This window comes from Falco peregrinus, chromosome 1, assembly GCF_023634155.1.
Source record: "Falco peregrinus isolate bFalPer1 chromosome 1, bFalPer1.pri, whole genome shotgun sequence".
Classification (NCBI taxonomy): Eukaryota; Metazoa; Chordata; class Aves; order Falconiformes; family Falconidae; genus Falco; species Falco peregrinus.
The window spans coordinates 113,650,236-113,668,595 of NC_073721.1; the positions used below are offsets into that span (position 1 = coordinate 113,650,236).

General features: G+C 46.6%; 1 long non-coding RNA gene across 4 annotated transcripts in view; it reads left to right on the top strand.

Annotated features, from left to right (window-relative positions):
- The window catches only part of LOC114013289 (uncharacterized), a 121,381-nt gene that overhangs the window by 90,450 nt on the left and 12,571 nt on the right, over window positions 1-18,360 (top strand). For all 4 annotated transcript variants that reach the window (XR_003556190.2, XR_008745430.1, XR_003556187.2 and 1 more), the window contains exon 2: window positions 9,838-9,971. This is a non-coding gene — a long non-coding RNA (uncharacterized LOC114013289). The remainder of the gene's footprint in view (window positions 1-9,837; window positions 9,972-18,360) is intronic.

Sequence of the window (18,360 nt, forward strand, 5' to 3'; positions counted from 1 at the left end):
ATCCCCCTCTTTTTCTTTTTGGCCGGATGATGTTTGGCAGTTGGCAGAGAGACAGACGTGGAGCCGAAAGATAAAGGATGAGTTGCTGTGACGGTGGTGCAAGGCAAAGGACCGGATTTCCAGCTGGGGAAACCCCGCTGTGGCCCATGCTGGTCCTGGCTCCTGCCAACAGGCACCCCGAGTCCGATGTTTCTATGAATATCTGGGAAACCTCCTTGGACAGCTTCTCACAAGTGATTTGCCCCAGCTGGAAGAATGGGTTTGAATTTGGCAAATATATTTAACAAAGAATGGCTGCTCTTAAAAAGCAATTGCATCACAGGATAAACTAAGCTGCGAGGGCACAAATGGGATGGGGAAGCCAGTTTTTGCAGTATTTAGACATTTCACGTGGGCAGCCAGTTTCTAAATTTGAGCACGTAAGTCTCAATACATTTGAAAATATGATATTTCTTCTCTTCTTTTGTTTTTGCTGATCTTTCATCCTGCTTAGAATTATATTTTTTCCTTGAGTTCTAATAAAATGAGTTAAATAATTAATGCCACAATCCAATAACTGATTATAGAATTTTTTCAAAATTGTGTGTAGTGCTGTTCACATACTAAATCTTTTTGATTAATGATTTTTAAAGAAGGCTTGTTACATCCATAATATAAAAAAGTAGAGAGATGTAAGCTACTGAAGTAAAATTCTAAATACCTTTTATGAACAGTAATTTATTTTATAAGCTTGAATCTTGATGTGCATGTAGGAAATACTAACACAGAAGAAATATTCTAAAGAAACTGCAGAGAGAATCCTCCTCTTCCATACCCCCCTGAAATCTAGTTTATGTCCATAGGTGAATTGCTGCTGTGAAGCCACTGCAATTTGACTTTGTACAAAAAGGGTCATTGAACAGAAGGTCAGGCAGCTGGCCATTTCCATTTCAAAGATGCTATCAAAAGGGCAAGAGGCAGTTCATCCAGCAGCCCTTTAGCAAACAAGATTTTCTCCTTTCTCATTTATGATATTTTTTATGCTAAAATAGCTTATAGGCTACCGAGAGAAGGGCCCTGATTCATTTTCTTGGGAAGGAAAGTGGACTCAGTGGAGCTTGGAAAGGACTTTGGTTCAAGAAATCAGAGGAGCTTTTGAGTAATGAGGAGCCATTTGGTGTCCACTTATCAAGAGCCTGGCAGTAAGGCAATAAATCATTACGGGGACTCTCTGCTTCAGCTGAAGACAATTGAAAAAGGTAGCTCTTTTATTACAAATTATGGCTTATCGCCTCCTTAATGGCAGGCCTCAGCTTTACGAATACTTGAGCTTATTAATCAAGATAAACCAAACAAGTTCAGAAAAGTTTGGGATACGTGCCATCACGGAGGAAAGTCCACCGCAAGGTTTGCAGTGCAGCTTGAGAGCCAGAGGCACAATCCATCCCGCCTGCCAGTCGCTGACAGCTCGAATAATACTGGTTCTTCTGGGATTAGCGAATTGCCTCTCGCCAATGAGCAGCTAAAATTCACCCATTACAACGATTTAGGAAGAGGCTGTTCCTCCTCCAGTGTTTAGTGCATGTGCGTGGTGGGACAGACACCAGAGGTTCTCGCCGACGCGGTGCCCAGGCTGGTGATCCTCCACGAGGTGCCCCTGCTCAATAAGGGTGTTTGTAACTTGGCTGGTCACTTTAAGAAAAGCAATGTATCTTGCCCTCAGGGAAAAAAAAATGCATAAAATAATTTAGGTGCCATATTTTACTCTACGTACCATTCTTCTTGTCATCTCAAGAGTGCTTTTACACTGCAACTTCATGGATTTTATTTCAGAAATACAAGGAGGGAGAAGGCTGTCTCAGCAGTGTGCTTTGAAACAACCATGGGACTGCTTGTGGGGCAGGAGGTGTGGGCTCCCTGCTCCACCACGCAGCCCTCGAGAGGAGCAAAATACAAATACTAGAATTTCTGAAAAGCAAATAAAACTACCTTTCTTTACACATCCATGTGAGAATTTTGGGCTTCAGTAACTCATTATTTATCAATGAGGTTGAAGAACCAAGCATGATTTATGAGCAAATTCTGAAAGCGGGTCCCCACCACAGGCTCCTGACCCGTGCTTGGGCTTGTACATGCAAAACAACTGATAACAGCCCAAAACTCTAGCAAATCTTTGGTCATCCTCCCAGCCCTTGCCATGTCAGAGATAAAAGAGTGAGCTCATAGCTTCCTCGCCAGCACAAATATTTTCAGAAGCATGTCAGCGTAAGTTCAAACTATGTCATTGTAAAATGTTAATACAACATTGAGCTGAAAATCTATCGATATATCTGTGCTATACCAATACATCCTGATAATAAGAACGCTTCATCACAGCAGGTCAATATTTATTGGAGTAAATCAACCAACCCCTTGCCAATGTGGAAATGAAGGTGTCTGTTACCTGAAATTGGAAGAGTTGTATATTCAATTACAGAAACTAACAAGTGAAGGCTTTAGCTACTATACAACAGCATCACTCCATTGACTTGATGGAGCTGCATCAGTTTACATCAGATAAGTCCGATCTTAAAAGCCTTGCCAGAATATCTGGGAAGGACTCGAACAGCCTTTACACAATGTAGTTATACAGGGTGGTGCAGCCGGATACACGGTGGGCAGAGTGGTCCCCTGGCACATGGCAGAGGAGGTGGCACCAAGCATTAGCCCAGCAAGCAGACCCCTAGGTGGGTGAGCCCCTGCCCTCCACTTGGCCCCCCACAGCACCATCCACCAGCACCCAGAGGCACAGGAAGATCTGTGGTGCTTTTTGGCAAGCCCGGCTGTAAGGCGTAAGGAAACTTGTGAGACCCTACAGCCAGGGGCAGCGTGCGAGGGGAAGATCCCAGTCATTTGGGAACATCTCTCCCAGCTGCTCTGAAAGCATTGCCAGCACCTCCCGCTGCTGCCCTACTCGTGCTGCTGGAGGCAGTGCCAACACATCGCCCACGTCCAGCAATGAGATGCATCCCTCAGTGGAGGGTGAGTGAGATCAGGGATGTGGTAATGGAAGGCTGGGGAAGACTGCACAGAGAGAAATGAGTAAATATTTTCTATTATCCCTCCATAGCTTTACCCCTGTTAACAATATTGATTGTGGAAAGTGAAGGTGAAGTGTACGATTTTAAATACAGCTGTTGCAAGTCATAATTCAAATAAGGACATCTCAAACATGTCTGAAGCATGGCAGCAGCAATCAGCAACACAGGACCGCTCGGAAATATGGCCACTAACAGTCTTCTGAAAAGCATAAGGCAAATTGCCAGCTATATAAGAGCTAGAGAAGCTCCACAGCCTGCTGTGTTTTCCAGAGTGGCCGATGATGAGTTTGTTCACGGTGTCCCTTGGAGAAGGAAAACCATTTCCCACTGGCTAGTTTCCCCCATGCCTCTGCCCCACAAGGCTGCGGAGAAGAAGGGACATGGTGCTGGAGGCAGTACAGCCTCCCCTGGAGGTACCCTGCCCTGTGCTGCTAATGATGCTGCTTTGCTCCTGGGCAGCAGCAGCAGCTGATGCCGCTATTGTTTCTTTGACAATAATACAGATTTTAGACTTACTAGTCACGGAGACATTTTTCTTCCTCTCTTCCTAGTGCAGCATAAGCTACTTTGACACCCCAGGGACGGGCTTAGGCACAGCTCTGCAGTGGGTTTGGTGCCGCGGCAGTGAACCTGTGACCCCTAGCACTGCTGTGGACATGAGGAAATTCAGAGGGACGAAAGGTAACTGAGGCTCTGCATTTTCTGCTCATCAGCTCTGCTTCAGCATCACAGCTACACCTTGTGCCTTTAGACTTAGCTCAGTTTCCACTTGTTAGGCAGGGAATGAAGAGAAATGTCAAGATCTGCATATGTACCTAGATCTTAGGGCGCTGCTTCCCCCACCAGGGTGAAAAGCAGGGCTCCTCTGGAATTGTTCCCAGCAATTATAAACTGAACCATGCAAAAAACCTCTGGAGTAACTCAGCAGCTCTTGGTTTGCTCTGGAAGTGCTGGAAATTGTCCTCAAGTGTTTCAGAGGGACCTCCAGGCAGCCCTGAGCTGTGACTCCTTACAGTAAGGCACATGTGTTTGGCATTTGGGTAAACCACTGGCTCCACGAGATCTGAAGGTACCATGAACATCAGACTGTTGCCTTTAAGACATAATAATGTTTTCTCCTTAAAGTTCAACTGTGGGCTTTGTACCTACCCAAGTCAATGGGAGTTTTGTCGATGGGGCCATGCTTATGTAAAAATACTACTGAAGAGGCAATCATTTTGAGGTTTTGTATTTTAAAAGTGTAAAACAAAAAGACCTTCCTTTCTACAAAGCAATAGCATGTCAGAGAGCCATGGACTTATAACCAAGGATCTATACCAAAAACCTGTGAAGGGAGAAGCTAACAAGAGGTTGTAAGAAAAGGTCAATAAAGCTGTACAAAAGGGTAAATATTCTGATGGTTTCCTCTCAAATGCATTGATATTAGGTTCAGAAGGAATTCTCAAGTTATGTCTGGTGTTCAGTTTCCCAAGTAAATACTGCTTATCTCTGCTTTAAATCCAATGTAAAACCACTGAAGGTCTGAGCAGTTTGTGAAATTTCACCTGAAATTTTCAGGGTTTTTCCATGTGAATTCACTGAGGCTGCAGAGCTGGAACAATTGTTATTTTATTATATAAAATAAGAACATTAAACCTGACAGCAATTCCAGGGCATAAAATTTCAGCAGAGCCCTGGAAGTGGTAAAGCAGCTATCTTCGACCTTTGGTCCGTTATAAATGGGGAAAGAGATGTTTGTCTGAAAGGGAGAAAGTATCATGCTTCTGAAAGCTGTTGCCGCTTTTATTAACACTGCAGCCCCCTGGTCAGCTGTGCTCCTCCAGCCCTGGCTTGTGGGGCTCACACAACCAGCAAGGAAATATACTGAGTGGTATAAGGATGAAGGGGAAAATCTGAGGCAGAAATGCCGAAACAGGTCTGCACCAAACCCTCTTGAGGGAGACAGGTGGAAAGAGCACCCCGATTAGGTAGATTAGGTGTATAAGCTATACCGAGTAATCAGCACCGTTTGCCAAAAAGCAGTCACCAAACAAGGCTGATGAGTGATTTGTGCTGAGTGAGCATCAGTACCGAGCCAAAGGTCTGAGTAAGTACTGCCTCTGAGTCCTGCTTCAAAGAGATGTTTTTAAGAGCCTTGAGGAGCTGAGCATGGAAAGTGTTAAGGAAATACAAAGTACCAGAGACTTCTGATTTAGCTTAGGGTTGAGGTAGGTCCAAGTTTCAGGGTATAAATAACAAAGGAAGATCTAAATCTGTAATATCCTCGGCAATCCTCTTTTTTCCCATGGCTGAAGAAGCTACTAATAACGTTTTGCTTGTGCTGATCAAAACCTCATCATACTCCATCCTGGTCCTCTCCTCATTGGCTTTCCAAGAGGCACTCATTTTCCTGTCTGACTGCCAAGCATCGAAGCTGTTTTTCCCACTGAGTCTGTACTCATGAGAGTGATGAAGCTGTATTTTCATTCCCAGCTTCAGAGCATCCCCCGGGTAGGAATACATTTTTCTTGGGTGCTGCCTGAGTGTCCCCTTGGTATGCTCACTGACATCTCCTGTTGCTTGGAGCAGTGGTATTCCTACTGCTGATCTATGAGTGTGCTGTGATCTAAGGGGGTTTAAAAGCCCCATAGCTTGAGACAGGCAGCCAAAATGGAAGAAAAGTACTCCAGCGGTTTTGCTGCCTTTGCAAGGAGAGAGCAAGGAGAGAGCAAGGAGAGACATGGGTCACCCTGTGGAAATGAGGCCAAGACAGACAAAATGAAGCTGCAGCCTCAAAAAGTCAGCAGAGTTTAGCAAGGGGAACAGCTGCCAAGTGTTCCCAGCTCCACGTAAGCGACCCGACCTGCCTCCCACGATTGTGCAAGGTGTGTGCTGGCAGGGGCAACGCTGCAGAGCAGCCAGTCACCTCGGAGTCTTTGGAAAAGTCCTCAGCCACAGCTGAGCCTGCTGCCATGTTCTGGGCCCACACACAGTCTTGGCGCTAAAAACGACAGTCCATGAACCCTGGGGAGGCCTGGGGAGGAGGTCTGTGACCTCACACCAACACAGCAGCAGCACCTGGACAAACAGCTGCTTTGTGGTCCTGGGGCTGTCAGGATGGACCTGTGCAAGCAGGGACCCCCTCGGCCAGCCCTGCCACTGCCTCGGCTGCCAGTAGCACCTTCCTCCTGCATGTGCCAGCCCCTCTCCTGGCTTGCTGCTAGCTGGACAGGGGGATGATTCCTGCTCTTCATCTGCTAAGCTAGCAAAGCAAAGATAATCCCCTTTCCGCTTACACAGTGTTTGACCTGCCTGGTGCTCCAAGGAAATAAAGCAAAGGATGTGGGGCGGTGCAAGGCAGGGGGGTTGGCTTTGTCACCTGGAGGGGGGAAGCAAGGGAAATTAGCTAAAAGGGATTTAAGGCTGATTTTTGCCACCAGACCAGCTTTGGAGGAACCATAACTCAGTACCTTGTGCTCCTGCAAATTCTGTGAGCATTGAAACCAGTGAATTTGAAACTTTCCTAATAACATATCAAATATTTCATACCATGCTGATGACAGATGTAATATCACAGTTAAAATAAATAATTGTTACTTTTAAAAGCACTATGTTATTTCAACTGTGTTCTTATAGTTCAGATATTTCTATGGAATAGTCATATTTTCTTCTGACACCTTTACAAGTTGGGTTCAAAATGTATCATTACGAAATACGGTCAGATGCATTAAAATTATAATTAAAAAATTGCTTTTCACCCTGACATGAAAAATTTAAAGCTGGTACCAAGGAACAAAGTACTTTAACCTATGGGATAAAAGGAAAGCAATGTTTTATTTTAAAAGTTAATTACTTTTCAAGAGTTTAGTTTATAATGGTATAATGACATTAGTGGACCCTAAACCAGAAACATTAGTCCTCACAGTTAATTAGCTGTTCAAGGGAATTTTGCACACTTACACTATGAGTTACAATTGCCTGTTTCTGGGTTCGCAGTGAGGACATCGGAGGGGAAGGGGCACCCCCCAAAACCCGTGCGAAGGCCCCCACCTGCCTTAGCAGCAGCACTGAAGGGGGGGGGGGGCTCTCCCCGCTCCGCTGCCCCCCAAGGCCACCGTGTCCCTCCAGCCACCGTGAGCTGTGGCAGTCCCTGCTCCTCACACAGCAGCCCCCGCCTCTGATTTCATGGGTTTGTGGTAACTCTCTTTGTAGCAGTACAGTCAGAACTATATAAAATGTGCAAAGTCAGGGGTTTTTCCCATGATCGCCAACTAAAAAAGTAAGAGAAGGGATTTTGCTCTAAAAAGGTTGCACAAAAAGGTTAATTGTGAAGGGACTCAGTGTGAGAAATACGAGTTTGAGGAGCAGTTCTAGAAAGCCACAAGGTTATAGGAGGTAGGAGGGTTCGGGACTGATGCAGCTCCAAAACCATACCAGCAAATCCCTGTGAGCCCAATGGTCTCAAAAGGGAGAGACGGTCACAGCCCAGGGAATGTGGAAAGCCAGAAGAGGGTGCTACAATATCTAATTATCCAGAGAACTTATTTAAATAACTTTGTTTAAATATTTCTCCAAGGGGGCTATGAAGCCCTCCATCTGTCATGCACACAACCCAACTGCTCCCAACTGGGCACCAGTCTAAATTCGCTTACCTCGGGGGTTGGTGGGACCCCAGCGGTGTGACATGTGTTACTGGGCTAATGCAGTTTGGAAGCTGTGTCCAAGGAGAAGAAAACACAGGATAAAGTTACGATGCTGAGAGCTGTAGGCTATGTGGAAAAGCCCTCCCTGGGCCCCAGCCCTTCCCTGGCCATCACTGCCTGCCTTCCAGGAGCTGTACCCTTTCTGCACTGATGGTTTCAGCATTTGGAGGCAACGTTTGAGGGGGAGGCAGGGGACGTTGTTTAGTTGCTCTGTTTTTGCTTGTCATGTAGTGTTATTGCCAGGTAATTATTCCTCATACAAGCGGCGCAGTTGCAGGAGTGCTGTAGTGTACTGGCCGTAGTCCAGAGAGTATCGGAGATGGCTGCTTTGTATCTCATGATCCATTTTAACTTGTCTAATTTAAACCTTCACCTGACCAAGAGTGCCATAAAAGGTACTTACAAGATTTATATTGTTCATTACTTCAGAAAGTGCCAAACACAGGAGGGTGGGACAAGGCCCTTAGCAGATCTTTCCCGGCTGCCAACCAGGAGGGTGCAAGGAAGGACAAACGTCCACGGCCCCAGGAATGACGTGACACAAAAACCGAAGTCAGGTGCATTTATAAATAGTCTCTGTAGTTGCAGGCTTCATGTTTCTCCTCCCTGGGATGCTTCAGAAAAAGCTCTAGTGCACTGAGCACCTTGCACAGGGCATCTTGACTGTACAGTCTATTAACAGGAATTCTAGAAATGGACATAAGCCTTGAGTTAGCCCAATTGTCACTGCTGTTAGTTGGTAACTGGAAACTGCTGAGAGAGCAACTGGCATTTTAAAAAGCACAAGGAGAAGCTGTGGTTTCCTCAGGAGCTTTGCCATGCAGATAGATAAAACAAGTCAGGCACAAGATGTACCCTAATATTGTTTGCATGCCAGAACCCTCTGTACAGTAATTACAGAGCTGTCTAGAAGTGTCATAATTAGGAAGAGCTGTCAGTGTTTCCATTAGAATCCCCCTTTGTGCATGGAGGCCGCCTCAGGTGCCTCAAGATGCGGTGGGCTGGTGGCTGCATGTGGGTGGCGGGTGTGTGTCCCCTCGCTGCATCCATTCTGCTGCCCGGAATTCTCCCCAGCCACCCAGGGCTTCCCACAGCAGCCAGGACGGGAGCTGCTCTGCTCTGGGGAGGGAGAGAATTATCTCTTCCAAATTGTGTTTTAATGGTATACCCAGTTCTTGCAGACCTTGAAATGAATTATAAGAAGGAAAGACATTTTGAGAGGACAAGATTATGGTATTTAGGATGTCAGGTCTCGGGTGCTGGGTCTGAGAGCTCCAACTGATTCCTTCACCCAAGGCAAGGGGCACTGTGTGGCAGTTTCAAACAAAGCAGGTCACAAAGCAGCAATGGAAGTTGCTGGGAAATATTTTTGAAGGTTTTACTTTTTTTTCCAATTTTTCACAAAGTTTTCCAGTTTAGAATATTTAGGAGCAAATGTAAAAAATAAAAATCAGAAAACTTTTTTCCCTGCTTTTTTCAGAAAGCTTTATTACTGACACACATTAATACTTTATAGGAAAAAAGATGTTGCCTGGTTCAGTCTGAACTGCTCTCTCCCACCCTCTGATGTGGCACAAGATTCACAGTCTTCTTCCAAAGGTGGAAGTCTTCTATTAACATTTTTTGGAGATAATTCTAGTGGTGCAAAGGGTTGTTGGAACATGGGACACCACGCAGTGTTTTTGTGCCAGTATCATATAAGCAGAAGATTTGGAGATACAAGGTGAAAATAGAGTGGCTTTTCTTGTAGGACATCATGTTTCTATTCCCATTCTGTTATAGCTCACAATCAGATTGATTTGATGCATACTACCTTATGATGCTAGTATTTTAAAACCATATGTTAAAATAGACGTATAAAAAAAATCTGATTTATAGTTCTTGCTCTGTTTGTTCCTCCTGTGAGCCTAAATATAGCTTTCTCTCTGTAGTAATTTACACTGATAGCAAAGCTTGTCAGTGGAAGAAAAAGGCCTAAGATATTAAACATTTTGAGGCAACATGTGGCAAATAAGATGCTATTGAAGCTAGCAAGTATGTTAAATGCCATGGAACGTAAACAGAAACTACAGGCCCTTTTCCTTTCTGGTCCGTAGGGGAGGCACAAGCACGGCACAGATCTGTGGATTCTGTCTTCAGCAGTGCTCAGAGCAGCACATCAACTCCAGCGCTCACGTGTACCCCAACGGGGATTTGCTGTCATCTGAGGGGACCTGCTTTCACTACCTCAGTAAGTCCAAAATTAACGGGAAAATAAGGGGCTGATAACCAAAAGGCATCAATCTGAAACTATAATAACACTAACTGGTTTAAAGGAAAAACTAAATATCAAAAATCCCTTTCAGGGAGAAAATATGGGAGGAGTTGTTTGTGTTTTGAAATGTTATTTTGGGGGGAGATTATATATCTGACAGTGGTGCATGACTGCCTCAGCAGAGTGACTCCCACTTGTGAGCACCTTTTGCTGCATCAGGACCCGACCCCTGGCGCTTGCTGGGGCCATTCCCAGTGCATGGCTGCGAAGGGAGGGCACAGCCACCCTGCCGTGTCTCCTGGGCTGGGACCCCAGCCCCCGGGTTTGAGAGCAGCTGGGTGCAGGCAGGCAGATGCAGGGCTACCTGTGCTTGTTTAGTGCCTGCTCCCTGCAGGCACCACGCAGGGAACTGAGAGGCAAAGACGTCCTGCGAGTGTCCGTTTCAGCTCAGCCTAATTGGCTGTGGCCTTTCAATCAGGCACTTCATGAAGACACTTAGGAGTGCGCCTGCTGCTCTTCTGCATGGGCAAACTGGAGATGATTCGAGCCACAGGTTAAGAAGGGATGGGCCACCCCACTGCCATAATCAGCCCTCATCAATCACCACGTTCAGCGTGGACACAGAAAGGCTGGAGTGCGGCTAACAAGACTTTGTCAGTTAAAAGCTAGAGCTAAAGGTATCACAAGTGTTAAAACACTCTATTTACTATACGTGAAGGTAAAGCAATCTATATCCCAATCGCTGGAGTCATTTGAGGCGCACGGGTTGCTGACAAATGTGGATGGACAGATATGTAAAGATGATGCGTCATGAGCTCTGTTGATGAGTTTACAGCAGAAGCCTCTGAATTCACATCAAATGTGTCAAAGGGTGACAGAACTACATCACACAAACTCTGGCAGTTTAATTTGGTGTCAGCTATTAGTGTTGACTTTCAGCACTATTGCCGCTCAGTGTTTCTGCCAGCAAGGTGACATAGCCTCACAGATTGCTAAATTTCTTTGTTGTAAGAAATAGGGTTTGCTCACTGCACAGTAGTCCTCTAATAGAGGAAATCCAGAAGGTCAGAAAACTATTTTTCCAGGCTGCACTACTCCATTTTGTGACCTAGACTTTTCATTACATTATTTTTGGTTAAGTATTTGATTGTGTCACTACACAGAGAAAACATCTGTATCTCATGTTTTCTAATTATTCTCAGTTGTTTGGAAAGGTCTTATTCATGTTATGGGCTCTGCTCAGCAATGTTGGAATTTACCAGATGCACTGGAGGATGGTGAAAGTGTGGAAGGCTTTGAGAACTGAATTTTCTATTCAAAACATTTTTCAAGGCAAAGTGGTGTTTTTAATATGTTTTGCTGATGAAACGCTTCTTTTGGAGATGGTTTGGGAGACTGGAAATAGACCCAAAATGGAAACATTACAGCTTCCATTTCTTCTGTCCCTTCTTAGCTGTTGTTGCTGAGCCTTGCAAAGGATTGGAAAAAAGAGGAATAATATGGAATAAAAGAGGGACAAGTGGGAAAACAAAAGCTACACTACTGGAGAACAGAAAAGATCTTAGGGGAAATACATCCAAACCCCAAACATTTCAAAATGTGTTATGTAAAACAGTTTTCTTCATCAACAGAACGGGGTGGGCAGAAAGAGCAGTCGCATCCTCTAGGAAGACTTAAAATGGTTGGTATCCAATTGCATTTCTTTAAAAATGTCCAGTGTGAACACCCAAGTGTGACCACAGACATACCCAGACACCCTGCTCCAGGAGTGCCTGCCGGGCTCACCGCGGGGGGGTGGGCTCCGGTGCTCCCAAAGCTGGAGATGAGAAAATACAGCTCCCGTTGCAATGGGATTGTTTAATACATATGCTCTATCATTCACCAGCGTAAGTTTAAGCAGCACATAAGCCACTTTGACACAGCAATATATCATTCAAAAACAAAACCTGTGCACTCTGTACCGGGCATTGGCGGATGGATAGCTCATCAGAGGGAGAAAGTCTTTCATCAGCTGCCTTTCACCGGGTGATGACAATAATCATTTCAACACAGAGTACACAACCTAGAGTGATGAAGGCAGCAGAACACATCTAGCCTGATCTCTTTAATACCAAATATTTTAAAAACCTGCAAACATTTGTCGGAGTGGTTCAGCACAATGCCTGAGCTATAGGAGAAAAGGTTACATTTATTAAAAGAAGAGCCAAGAAAAAGGAAGACAAACTGCCTGTGACAGAAAAGCATGGCTTGTGCTGCATTCAGCTCCGACCATGCTATAGTAACTTCACACTGGACGATGTCAGAAGGCCAAAAATAACTTTACAGCTTTTAGCATCTCATCCAAAACCTATCAAAATGAGTGTAAAGCTCCCCTATATTTCAGTAAGCTTTGGCCTGGTACGCCGCAGTTACATCAACCACGTGCTGTTCTACACAGCGGTATGCAGTCCTTAGGCTGTGCTTGTCCTCAGGGCGTAGCAAAACGCTGGATAAAGGTGGTCAGCATCGCTCCCGCAGGTTACTGAGCAAGAAATGGATGCAGAGCAGTGAACTTGCTTGACTGAGGTCACCCAGAAGATTCAGAGCAAAGCCACGTCTGTAAACAGAAAAGCTTTGAGCCCTTAGGTAGCGTTCAGGTGCGTTTGGGTTGGTTCCAGCCACAAAACAAGCTGCCAGGTCTGGAGAGGCCAAGTGTTGTGTTATTTGCTGGTAGCTCACAGGTTTCATCTGTTTGCGGTCCCATGGGAGAAGTGCACATAGATACCTCCCAACCACAGCACGAAGGACACCTTTAGAGCTCAAGGACAGCCTCCTGCTTGTCCCCTCCGTTCCAACAGCCCACATGAGAAGGAGGTAAAGGCGTCATCCATCTTCTGTGCTAACCAGTAAAGGACTAGGAGCATGGGAGGAAAGGCTGCATGATGGGACATGGGGGCATGAGCTTTCTCTGGCATCCAGAGCCAGTGGTGTGCAAGAAAGAACAGCCTGTCACGAGCAGGAGTTAGCTTCTCAGCATCTGAAGGGAACTGAGTGGAAATGCACACATACAGCTCCCAGGACATATTTTTTCTTTCATGTGAAATACAAATAATGTCCCAAAGAAACCTGTTTGCATTCAAGTTAACTGGCAATGAGTAAAATTCAGGTTCTTGATGACCCTCTGGCAAGTAGGAGTACCTCAGCAAGACTGGAGATAAAGCCCTAAAATAAAGCAAAATTATGTCTTTGAGCTTCTCTAAGGATTTCTTTACCGTGTCATCTATATACAAACCTGTTCTCTGCTCAGCAGCAGGAGTTTCTCATTTTCTGTATTCAACACAGAGCTTTTACTAAAAATGCTCAGTTAAAAAGTCTCCTAAAAGCACAGTTAAAAATGGATTAAAAATGAATTAGTATATTAACATGCTGGTCAGCAAAAAAAAGAGATGGAGAAGGGCATAATAAACAAGACAATAGGAAGAAACAAAGCTAATTGCCAGCCTGGGAAAGCCATGCAGCACATTCCTAGTAAGCTGTCTGTCTTAAACCCTCTGGATCAAAAAGTGATTAATCCTACAGACAAATGTAGCCTTGATGGTAGAGATACGCAAAATCCCCTAAACAGAGCAATGCAGTGTTATACTTACTGTTCTGAAGGCCTCAATTAAAGGGTCTTTAGCTCCAGCCTTTCCCATTACGTTCCCTGATGTACCAAGGAGCCCCCTCCTCGTGGCAGCCCACTCTGAGCCTCAAAAAACGCTCTCGGCAGTGCCCGACGCTGCTCAGGCAAGCTTTAGCTCTCCCTCGGCAGTGCCCTTCCCTTCCCCAGGGCTGAACTAGCCACCCCAGCACCCCAGCCGGCGCGGGGAGGAGCGGGCGCCTCAGCATCACCCACTACCCCATGTCCTCGCTGGTCCCCCAGCCAAGCAGCCCTGCGGCCGGTCCCGGTCGCTGGCAGGCGTGCGGGCAGGGGCAGGGTGCGGGGCAGCAGCAGGGGTGTAGCAACACGGACGGGGCACCGGCATGAGCAGGGGCACAGGCAGCTGGAGGCGGCTTCTCTTCAGCCTCCAAGAAAACCCGAAGTGAGAGCAACAAGGACAAGGGAAGCAAAACTAGGGGAGTTTCTCTGGTGTCGTTTCTACCCAGTCACAGAATTCTAACCCTGCATTTCTTGCCCGTAAGGGCCACGTGTCCGTGGGACAGGAGCAGGCGACGCTTGCTGGCATGTGGGGGGTTGTCCCCAGGAGGGCACAGAGCCTGGCCCCAGTCTGAGAGGAAGAAATCCCCAGCACTGCCCCAGCTCAGGCACAGGAGCAGCACTTGGGAAGCCTGAACAGACCAGGACTGCCTTCTCTGCGCTAGACCTGGCTCCTTGTTGCAGTCGCACGTTATCTTGTGCTCAGCTCTAGTCATCAAACCGTGCTAAGCAAAAACATTTTCTACAGTGCTCTTCTGATCTCTGACTTTCATTTTGTTATCTCCAAGGCTACCTCCATAAACATTCTCTTTGTGTGTTTGCATGCTCTGCTAACATTAGCAAGCTAGCTGCCCTGGGCAGCCCTGCGGAGCCCACACTGGCTGGCTGTGGGGTGCCAGCTGCCCCGAGCTGCTCCCCTGCCATGCACGGGCTCCTACCACCATCCCGAAACCTGGACCTCTGCCTGGAAATGCCACCCGAAAACAAATTGCATCTGGTTGGACAGAGCTCGCTGAGAGCGCTTTTTCTACAAAAAAAAACTTTTTTTGAAACTTAGCCTATTTTTGATGCTTTCTAACATTTTTTGTGGGTTTGTAAGATAATACCAAACTCCTGAAAGCTACACTTCAGGGATCAAAAGATCTCAGGTTAAATGCAGTTGAACAAAAAAAACCTCTCAAATTATTTACATGTTTAAATGAATATCTGAATTTAGAAGAAAAAGAGATATTTTCTGGAAAATATTGGGAAAAAAAAACCAACCAAGCTATTTCCCTGTTTAGAAAACACAGAGAACTTTTTGACTGTTGGAATTTTTTTTACTCAGCACATCTCCTTTCTACTTTATTACACACTGTGTTAAGTGAGTCCTTTCAGACTCTTCAGTACATCACTGGTACAATGCACTAAAAGGCTTTAGAAAACACATCACACTAAAAGTATGGGTGCTAGGAAATGTTCTAGGCACTATACAGCAAAACACAGGACTGAAAGTCCGTATCAAAACCAGCCGTCAGTTAAACAGGTTGGTGCCTCGCCAAATCCCAGCCTCCGGGCTCTGGCCCTGCCGTTGGGTGCTGGGTGAACGCTGCCAAGGGGTGCGCAGCCACATAACAAGACGCACCGGGAGCAGGCACAGCCGCCGTGGGCAGCACGCACCCTTGCCAGAGCCACCAGGGCAAACTGCAGCCACACTGTGGGCATGGGACGGTTGGAGCTGCCTGCACCCCCCCATGACCCCACAGCCTCGCGCCCGAACCACCAGCAGCACCGAGGCTTCTCCCACTGTGGTCCTGCAGCGGTGGCGGCAGGGGAAGGTGTTTGCTGGTGGTTCCAGGCCGCCTCGGCTGCCTCTTGCAGTTATCCCCAGTGTCAAAGAAGTGCTCAAAACAGACTTTCTAATACGGTGAGTGGAAACACAGAAACGTGAGGGAAGTGTAAGCGAGCACCTTCGTTGATCAAAGACTTAGGACGTGAGTTACCTGGCCGTGCTAGCGCTGCTCAGAAATAGGAGTCTCATTATGTCCGAGTCCAGGGGGCTTGAGCAAACACCCACCAAAATGGGGACAACCTGCCCTGTGCATTTGATGCCAACACAGAAGGTAGTTGGTGTGAAACAAACATATCGTTCAAACGTTTCACTCCGTTTACCAACCAAACCCAGAATTCCTACCCGTGTAAGATCCTTTGCTCTGTGCAGCACGAAAGCCTGAACTTTCCTGCAGCGCTGTGCTATTTCACATCTCAAACACTGCTCATCTACTGAACCAACTGGAAAAGACGGTGGTTCCCAGGGGAGGAGGGCAGGGAGTGAATACCTTCCTGACCCCTACAGTTGCTCATTTTATGCCGTGAAACATGAAATTTGATTACTCTTATCATTAGCTTAGCTCACATAGCTACAAATGTTATTAGTAGCCATAAAATTATCGAGGCCCTTTTAAAATCCATTTTTAAAGAGTGTGTGACATGTGTTAGCAGATCTGAAATCCTGATTTCAAATACCCTCACTCGAACATCAGAAACAAAATGTCGAGCTAAGCAACAGTGACAGGGCTTGAGGAGCGCTAATGAAGAGTGGTGCCATTGCCTAAGAGAAACATTACACATTATTAACACATTAGCCCACTAAGGCACTGTGCCAGCTGTAATAAGCAACCAATTTGGCATGCTAACTTAGATACACAAGGCCATTCAGAAAATCTTCCTCCATTTTTTTCCTCCCCGGTGGACAAACACATGGTGCAACCTGTTCCCATCTCGCTAATGCCCAGAAAATCACTGCCTAGCTGTGCCCCAGTTCCTGCGCACGCTTGGTCACTGCACTGTTAATACTTTGACACCGATCTTTCTGATGCAAGGCCCAGTTCACAAATTGGCTACATATATTATCCGTGCATGGGAGTGTGGGAGGGATAAATCATATTCATTATTCACATTCATGAAATTCCAAACACAGGGGAAGTACTGATGGTGTCCTTGGGGAACTAGAAACAGCTTGTCAGAGATATCCAAGTAAAAGGGGTGCAAAATCAATTATGAAAGGAGGTGTTTCCTGCTCTAACAAGCTAATTACTGTACATCAAGTCACAAAGGGAAAACTGATGCTTTTTATTTTTTTAGTGGAGGTGCTGTCAGATTAAATCAGCTTGGAAGGATGACTGAGTTTAATGTATTCCCTCAGCTGATGCTCTCTTTAACACATTTACATATGCAAACATGCTAATATTCTGTCAGAATCCGTGAACCTAACAAAACGGTAGGCAGGACCTAACAAAATGGTTATGTGACCCTACTCCTGCAGCTTATTTACGTCATTTACATACGCTGGTAACTCCAGCTCAAACTGAGAGTGATTGGCTCGGGACTCACTGCTGGGAAAGCAGGAGCATCTCAAAGGGGAAATGACACATCCCTGCTGCTGGAAGGATCCATTTTAGGAGGCAAACCAAACGTATAAATTGCTAATGAACTACCCCTTCCTGTCCAGCACAGCTAGCAAAACTACAGATGGTTGACTCCCCCTGGGATAAGAAATAGGTGAAGATGGGGTATTTGTCAGATAGCTTCCAGGTTATCCGCCAGGAGCAAACAGCCGTGTCCTGCTGCCTTTTCCCCAGCAGGAACCAGAGCAAGGGGTATTTGCTGCCTGCCTCTCCCAGCCCCTCGGCCAGCCCGCACCCAGCAGGGCTCCCCGGCTTTCCTCGGGGCTCCTGCCCCAGTGCTCACCTCGGACGAATGTGCTGCTTTGTCTCCAGCGTTCTCTGCCCTTCCTTACAGACCCACCAGCCTCCAAAAGCTAGCAGTCAGCAAAAGCTCCCTGTGCACACAAGTCTGCACCGGGCAGTGATGCTTACCTGTGCTGGGGTCGAGGCGCTAATGTTTCCATTTGCTGCTCTCCGAAAGATTAATTGTTTTCATGCAACCGTCTGCACTGGAGGCCAGGGGTTACACCCTGCCCACAACAATACCGTGTAGGAGTAAATACCCGAGAGCAGCGTGCAGATGAAGGCTTGCACCTCTCAGGCATCCGGCTGCTTCCCAGGGCAATTCTTTCCGCAGCATCAGGGCCGGGTGGCTGGGAGGATCTGCGTTCCCTGAATGCCCAAGAGCCCCGGACCGCAGGCACCACCTGCTCCCTGCCTCTGCCAGCAAGCACTGGCCTCAGGGCAGTGCCAGGGGCCGCAGAAGCTGCCGGATCAAGGAACGGTCACCTGCCCACAGGACAGAGAACCAAACCCCATCTTAGGTTTCACCAACTCATTGGAGCAGGCTCAGCAGAAAGCACCCCCGCGTTTTGGCTGGGCTCTCCAAAGCCGACGGCCAAACCCGTCGCAGACAAACGGCTTTCCAGGGAAAGGCGCGGGCTGCGCTCAGTGCCTGCTGCAGCGCTGCTGGCCGGCATTTGCAGGCTCCAGCGTGATGGCTGCATCCAGCTGTGTCAATCTGTTTCCACCTCTGAGCTGACTATAGCTGAAAGACAGATGACCTGTTATATATTTTCTTACCTTTAACTATTCCCACATGATCGGAGTGTTTCTGGGATACAGATAATAGGTCCACTCTTGAAGTCTTTATCAGGGCCAGGTTGTCGCTGGTCCCTGCAACACCAGGTGTACAGGGGAAGATTAGAAAGAGCAATCAGATTTCCATTTGCTCAGAGCAAAGGCAGGATAAATTTCTGTTCTT